Source organism: Seriola aureovittata, chromosome 6 (genome assembly GCF_021018895.1).
Source record: "Seriola aureovittata isolate HTS-2021-v1 ecotype China chromosome 6, ASM2101889v1, whole genome shotgun sequence".
NCBI lineage: Eukaryota > Metazoa > Chordata > Actinopteri > Carangiformes > Carangidae > Seriola > Seriola aureovittata.
In genome coordinates, this window is record NC_079369.1 from 9,919,785 (window position 1) to 9,927,774 (window position 7,990).

The following is a 7,990-nucleotide window of genomic DNA, read 5'->3' on the forward strand; positions in this document are numbered from 1 at the left end:
ATACTCTGAAATAATAATCTGTGAATCTGTGTCAAACACAAATTTTTTTAAAGTTACGTCTACCACTTCTTTCCACTTTTCCCCTTCAGCAGATAAATGTTGAAACAGCTGTACAGCTGTCTAATATCAAACTCTGCACACACATCATCCTGCACAGTGACGCTAGACAAGCAAAACACATGAAGGCGGACTTAATGTTATCCCCATAATCACAGAGTGAACAACTGGTAAAATTGGTCAAATTAAAGCTGGCAGAATAGTGACTACTGTAATATCCCTGGAGATCTTCACAGTACTGCTGACTAATGAATCGCTAATGTGTGTGTGAGTGTGCACTTAACTGTGTAGGAGTAATCATAGAGATGTTGGTGCTGTCGCCATGTGGTATCCATCAAGTTAAATATAAAACTATCATTAAAACCTCTAAGGTCTTAAAACAACTCAACTGCTAGAAAAAAATTCTGATTCTCCAAACTTTTCCATGTTCTGTACATTATTAATATTACCATAACTGGCTACAAGGCAATAAAATCAGATCAAATCACTGTTCTCAGCACTGATTTCAAAGATGATAAACATATGAGCCATAGTTCACCAAGCACAATCAGGGCATCACTGAGTCCTTGGCAAAACCCTCAGTTTTCACATAAGAAAATACATGAACAGTTGGACAGGATGAATTTAGACTGCAGGTCCTCTGTGGCCCTCTTGTGGAAATGGAAAAAATAGTTTTTACCCGCAGACCATCATTTTTCACATTTTCTATCATGGACAATACACAAGCCTCCTAAAACTAACTGGGGCCATATTAACTCCATACAAAGATTATAGTCTATATTTAGGCTACATGTATGTGTAGGGGCACTGTACGCTGCTGTCTCATATCTTCCAGTGCCTCATTGCTTTGACATTGTGTTGAAGTACCAAACAATGCGTCAGCCTTTGAATTTTAATTCACAACCCTGGCTCATTTTTATAACCACTTTAGGTGTTTTGCCCGTACCAGTATTGACCAGTAAGGGGAGCCATGTTTCTGTCTGAAGGTGTGTTGAGGCTTCAGAGTCTTTGACTTGACTTTGACTGATAAAAACACGAAGAGAAGATTTCCTTCTGTGCTTCATTGTAATCAACAGAAAATACAATCATGCAAGTGGGGAATTTCAGATCATTTTCAAATGTTACATAACATATGTGTATGTGTATGTGTATATATATATATATATATATATATATAGTCAGAGGTTATAGGCTTGGCAGACGTGGAGTATCTTTCTCAAGAAAACTTGAGCCTGATGCTGGACAAAGGAGGCTGAACCCAGGGTCTTTATTCAATGTATAATTTTGACCTCAAATTTAGTGCTTTCCCACAAATTCTCAAAAAAGTAGATCCCATTAGCACAATTAAATAATATCACCTACATTTACTTTTTCTTGTTCACAAATGCAAAGACCCTTTAGCCCATTTCTTGTGAAGTGAAATTAAAATAAACCAGCAGTTTATAGCATGCAATCTCAAGCCTTTTTTCAGCTCATATTTCTTAAAAAAAAATCATTAAGTATTAATTTGGTGCTGAATGTCTACTCTAAGTGAATGCTCACTGGTGTGCAGTGCATTCAGAAAGTATTCAGACCCCTAATAGACCCATAATAATCCCCTACACTCCTACACTAAGGAAAAACTTAAATATCACTATAACATAATTCAGACAGTTTCCACACCTTTACCTTGAGTCCACCTGCAGTAAATTCAGCTGATTGTACATGATTTGAAAATGTACACACCTGTCACACACCTATATAAAGTCTCACAGCTGACAATGCAAATCAGAGCAAAAACCAAAACCAAGCCATGAGGCGGGAGGAACGGCCTGCGAAGATCTGAGGAAGGCAACAAAATAAAATTTCTGCTGCTCCCAAGAGCACAGTGGCCTCCATGATTCTTAAATGGAAGAAGTTTGAAAGAACCAGGGTTCGTCCTCCATCTGACTGCATCGCCCAATGAAGCGATCGGGGGAGAAAGGCCTTGGTAAGAGAAGTGACCAAGAACCTGAAGGTCTCACTCTGGCTGAGATCCAGAGATCCTGAGGAGAAACTTCCAAAAGGACAATCAGTTCTAAGTGTCATGTCTGATTTCCTTCAAACATAAATTCAGGGTTAATGTAGGAAATGAGAGTCATGACAATTAGCATCTGCAAACATCCTCTGATATACTAAAAACATATTTCTGTCAGTGAAGATTTAGAAAAAAGGAACAGAATTAGATTCTGGAGCTGTTTATGCACTCTGTGTGTCAACATGAAGTGACACACAGAGTGCATAAACAGCTGATACATCCAGAGTCTCAAAGAAAAAAGTCATGCATTTTTGTCAAAGTTGGCAATCAACACTGATTTCAACTGTGAATTGTGATTGAGTTAACAACATGTAAGGCAACACAGCAATGCTTCAAGGTTACAAGCAGTTTCTCAAACCATTTTTTATTGTGCCAATTTGAAAATATAAACAAATATAAAAATACATGTACATAAAAAGATAACGTAAGAGGGCATAATTCATTCTATGATAATTAAAATTTATTTCTTATTTCTACCCAGTTTCTTCTTTCTCTTTTGGCTTTTCATGGTGGACTCACCCAGGTCGAAGGTGTCTAATCTGTGTGCTTGTTGCACATTTACGCCCAGCAGCGTCTCTGCACTGCGCTCCTTTCCTCCTGCTTCACACCAGGACGCCAACACACGCCTGTGGATGTCTGTGGCAACAAGGCTGCACAACCCAGACGAAAAGAAAGGAAGAAGGTGGGATGGGAATGTAGAGGAGGGATGATAAGAAAGAGGAAAAGTAGAAATGAAAAAACAATAGCTAGGGTATGTGAACACAGGAGTCTGTGTGTGTGTGCTAGAAATTTCTTATTTGAATCAATGTCCATGTGTCGATTTGTGTATTCATGCTAAGAACCTTGGAAAGCACTGTTCAGATGTTTATTTACAAAGTTAGCATTGTTGGAAATGAGCTAAATAACTGTCAGATTCAGTACTATTATTATTCTCGTGAAGTAGGTAAAGTACAAAACGCACAGAATAAGAATTTATTGAAGATTCCTGATCCTGGTAGAAAATACAAAAATATCCAGAAGTCAACAAAACAAAGAAATATCCCCGCTGCCACTCCTGCCACTCTTATAAGTGAAATAAGTATTAATGAAAAACAGAGGGGTAACAGCAGGTTGATGCTGGGATTGGATGAGAAGACAATAATGATAATGATTAACGATAGATACAATTTTCCTCAATAGAAATATGACAAAGGGGCAATTAATATTTGATATAATGAATTCCTATGCTTGGAGTCACCGCATGAATTGAGGTAACCACTGCTCAACTTAGATTTGATCATTGTAATTGTGTTGAATGTTCTCCTTCAGATTCGTGAAATGTTCTGCTGTTTGTGTTTGTCATATTCTGAAAGATTAGTTTAAAACCACAATTTACCATGTGGTCTCTTCAACTTTGACTCAGGAGCAAAATCAGCCTTTAAACTTGAAAGAAATTATGATATTGACATCTTGATTATTATTGATATCGACTGATGTGAACAATTTCATATCATGACAGCATTTTTGGCCACCCTGCCCCGCACTAAGTTAATTATTCAAGTTTTTTTCAATAAGTTCTCAAGCTCTTGTTAAATGTCCGGCGACATTTTTTAAATCCTGAATAAAATCATGTTCTTAGGCCATCTAATTAAAGTGGAGACTGAAGTTGATATGTTTATCGATTTTCTATTGATTTAATTGATAAACAAGTCTGCTTTAGAGCATGCATTGCAGAGCTACCTTTACATACATGTGCTCTGCAGCAGGACTCTGTCACATTAAAATGTGGACTTGAACTAAGATGAACAGCCAGGTGGAAAAACAGACTGAGATGGTGGAACTGAGATGGATATACCTTTAATGCTCACAATAAACGCAGTAATCAAGGCAGACATTTCACCAGCACTAAATGCATAATACACAACGTAAGTCTTAAAATAACAATTAGCGTAGAAATAGAAGAGGGGTGATTATAAATTCCATTCAGGAACGGGTCTTGGCTGTAAGCTGGGAGGTGGCAGGGAGATCTCGGGGAGTCATGCGGCTCCGAGATGGGGGGGGCAGCAGTTTTTGCAATCAGCGTTAAATAGAGCAGTTTTGTGCCTGTGTGATTGTCAAGTGGGCCATTACTGGTTGATAAGAGCACTTTTTCCTTATGTCGCTCTGATTGGGCTGAACATGCTGCTCCCTTTCGCATGCTGTCCCAATGCAATCAGGCCCCTCTTTCACCACACTGCCATTTTCAGTGCTGTGATTTCCACCCAATCCCCCATCGGCCCCCAGCCAACGCAACCCTCCCTCCCCCTTCCCCCACTGTCCCTCCTCTAGCAACCCACCTCCCCCTTCAGATTCAATGAGTACCAATTTATAGCAAGGAGAAAAGGTCATGCCAAACTCGTTGTGTCAATTGTAAACCACCCCAATTCGGACTGATTTCAATGAAATAAATGAGCAGTTGCAGCCTCAAAGAAAGCAAAGGTCAGTCTGGAAGTAGCAAATTAGGAGATTTTTTCTGAGGCTCCCAGGGGCCAACGGTTCATCACTTCTCTTGGTAAAAGTCTTCCACATTCCTTGTTCTCACTGTATTTGGTTATCCTGCGTATTTTCTTAAAGAAACTTTCTGAGTAAAACAGTTTGCATGTAAAAATATGCTAGATGTTACCAATTTTGTATCATTTAAGGATGAAAAATTCCTCAAGGAATATTTTGATTACAGTCAAAGATCCAAGAGTTTCAATATTTTCAGTGTTCCTTCTTACATGATTTGTTTGGATATGGCATTATGTCTTTATAGTTTACTGAGGATGATTCTGTTTCCTTTAAATCATCTTTTCTTTTTTCTTTCCTTCTGACCTTTTTAAAAACCTAAAATGCAGAAGGATGTTTTGATGTGGTAACTCTTCCCTTTAAACAACCGTATTATGCCAATTAAGGAAAAACTACATGGTTTATATTTTATATGGGCAACGTGTAACCCAGTATATATGCCATTTGTTTGCAAAAAAGTCTTTCCCAGACAAAGAATGTACAGTTTCTTATCCTACGAAGTGACATTACTCATGTTTGGGTTCAATTAAAGTTAGAGAGGTCAAACTCCCTGACCAGTTCAAAATCATGTTTACAAGCAATTTATCAGAAAATCATCAAGTATCAAGCTGATAAAACAATGTTAAGTATGTTTTTCTGAGCTGTATACAGTATACAGGGTTGAGAGCAATGATATACAAATTGCAGTTATTATTTCTTTATTATTATTATATTCAGTCAGATATATTTGGCTTTCTTAGTGAATAAAAGTTGTGTTTAAATTCTAATATTGGGGAAAATGCTAATAGATTACACTCTGCACCACAGCTGCCTAATACACAGCCAGATATAAAGCAGAAGAGCAGTAGAACACGTTTTGTAAGTATGTTGACGGATGAGACATTGTTTGTGTCTGGTCCACATCACCAGAAAAACATTTATGAAGTCAGCCGTGCAGTGCTGAAACTGAAAACATGCAACTGTTACAAACTCAGATTTACATCTTTCCCAGCATCTGTGCTCATATCAGAGATTCCATATGGTGCGTTGGAGCGTTGGAAGACTTCCAGGTCTGGGAAATAATTTGTCTTTTCATAAAACTCTTAATAAGTTCTGCTTATTATTTTGGGGCTTTTGTTTGTTTTGGTACACTCTACAGAGAATCAGTCTTTCTGGCCTCACAGCTCTCCTGTCACCTTTGACCTTTCCCATATGAACTCATCACCGAGAGCAAAATAAAGTGGCTTTCCCTGGACTTTTTCTTACTTTGAAGTGTTACAGTGACTCACAGCCACACAGAATTACATGTTGCTTGAGTGAAACGTCTCCACTGCAGTATGCAATGTTTGAGACGTGTTATCTGATAAAGAACATTCATCTCCACCAGGCGGAACAGGACACATCTCGATGGAGGCACGCTAACTCCTTTATCCCCTCTGTGATGGTGCGATACGGACGCAGACTCATGCCGGTACAGGTCGGACTGTTATCCCATCAGAACAGTCGAGGACAGAAAATAGCCTTTTTTCTGTGATGTGAGTGTGTGTGTGTGGCAGTTTGGGTGGAAGGGTATGTGTGGGGGTGATGATGGGTGGGATTGCGTGAGCGTCTGGGTTGAGTGAGTGAAAAAAAGATAAAGAAAAGAGAGAGAAAGCAACTGTGTGTTTTCTTTCAGCTAACCAAAGCAGGTTGTTTATGAGACTCCTTGCATCTTGTCCCTGCGATCCTTTTAAAGTATCTGAATTAGCTCTTAAAAGAGCATATAGAGTCCCCTGCCTGTCACTGCTTGGATGCAGATTGGAAGTTGATATAATTTGCATACAACAATCAGACCGGCTGCCTTATTTTCTATATTGAGCAACACAGTGTGATGCAGCTCAAGGCGCAAGAACACTCGGATGGAAGAAGTAAATTTACTCAAGGCTCTATTTATGTAGAATTTTTGAAACACTACACTCGAGTATTCCCAGTTTATGCTGCTTCACCATTCAACTCCACTATGTTTCAAAGGGAAATAATGCACTTTCAATACATTCATTTGTAAGATGTAGCAGCTACAGGGCTAACAGAGTGAGAAATCATTTTGTCATCTGATGAGTCAGCTGATGATTAGTGTTCGATGATGGTGATCTTGGATGACTGGATGGGATGATGACAGCTGAGTGTACTCCAGTTTTTATGTTACAGCTTGCTCTGATGTACATTGTTTTCTATAAGCTTATATTGGGTATTGTTGAATTTATTTTACAAATAAATGTAATATGTTTTATGTAATTTATCATGTTTTATGTAATTTATTATGTTTTATGTTCAGGTATATGTGGGTACTGTGTTTTACTTGGCTGTGAGACATTAAAGTTTAAGTTGGAAGTTGAAATATAGTTTCTCTGCCTAATTTACATTCAAAGCATATTATCAGTTTATAAAACTTGCTTTGTCATGTATGAAATTAATGAGCAACATGTAAATCAGTTAGAATTATACCACATTAAAATGTTGCTTGCATGTTCAGTCATGCATTAGTGCTAATACATAAATATGATATACTGTTGTAATAATAATACATAATATAACACCGTGAAAAGGCAATCTGTATGAGTGCTGTTACTTTTGAGACTGCTGACATATATCTTGCTCACAGTGATAGTTTTTATAAGTATTTTCATCTGGCAATATTTCTACTTTTACTTAAGTAAATTATCTGAGTACTTCTTCCATCACTGAGACGAGAGGTATCCTGCAAGTGCAGATTTGTAGTGTCTTCACTGTGTGTGTGCATATTGTGACCACAGAATTACAGTATCTCTAATGTTCCTGTTATTCTGACTAGTAACAGAAAACTTTACCGCATATCAGTTTTACTGATAGAAAAGGAGATATAACCTTATAATTAAGGTCACAATGTGTAAAGAACTGTTATTATTAATTATTACAGCCTCATGAAAGTAGGATTCATTTGCAGGACTGATGTATTACACTGTAGTAGTTTTAACCACGTTTACCTAATAAACTGGCCACTGGGTATATATACAATATTTATACACATGATAAAACAACTGTAAATGAATACTAGCCATATGAGGATTCAAACAAGGCTATGTTGCCAAACATGCAAAGCAGGCAAACATCACAGGTCCCCAGACCCATAGGGGCCCCAAAAGCCCGAGGGTCACTGCATGTCAAATGATTTTATTCATTTAATTCACTGCTGATTTGTTATTCAATATTCATTACATGAATATTGTTATGTTGTGTTTAAATTACAACAAAGTAAACAAAAACTAAGTATTTATTCCAGTGTAAGAATACTGGTTGAATTTACAGGCTGAATTTAATGGAAGCTGGATGCAATAGGGCACATAGATTGCATGA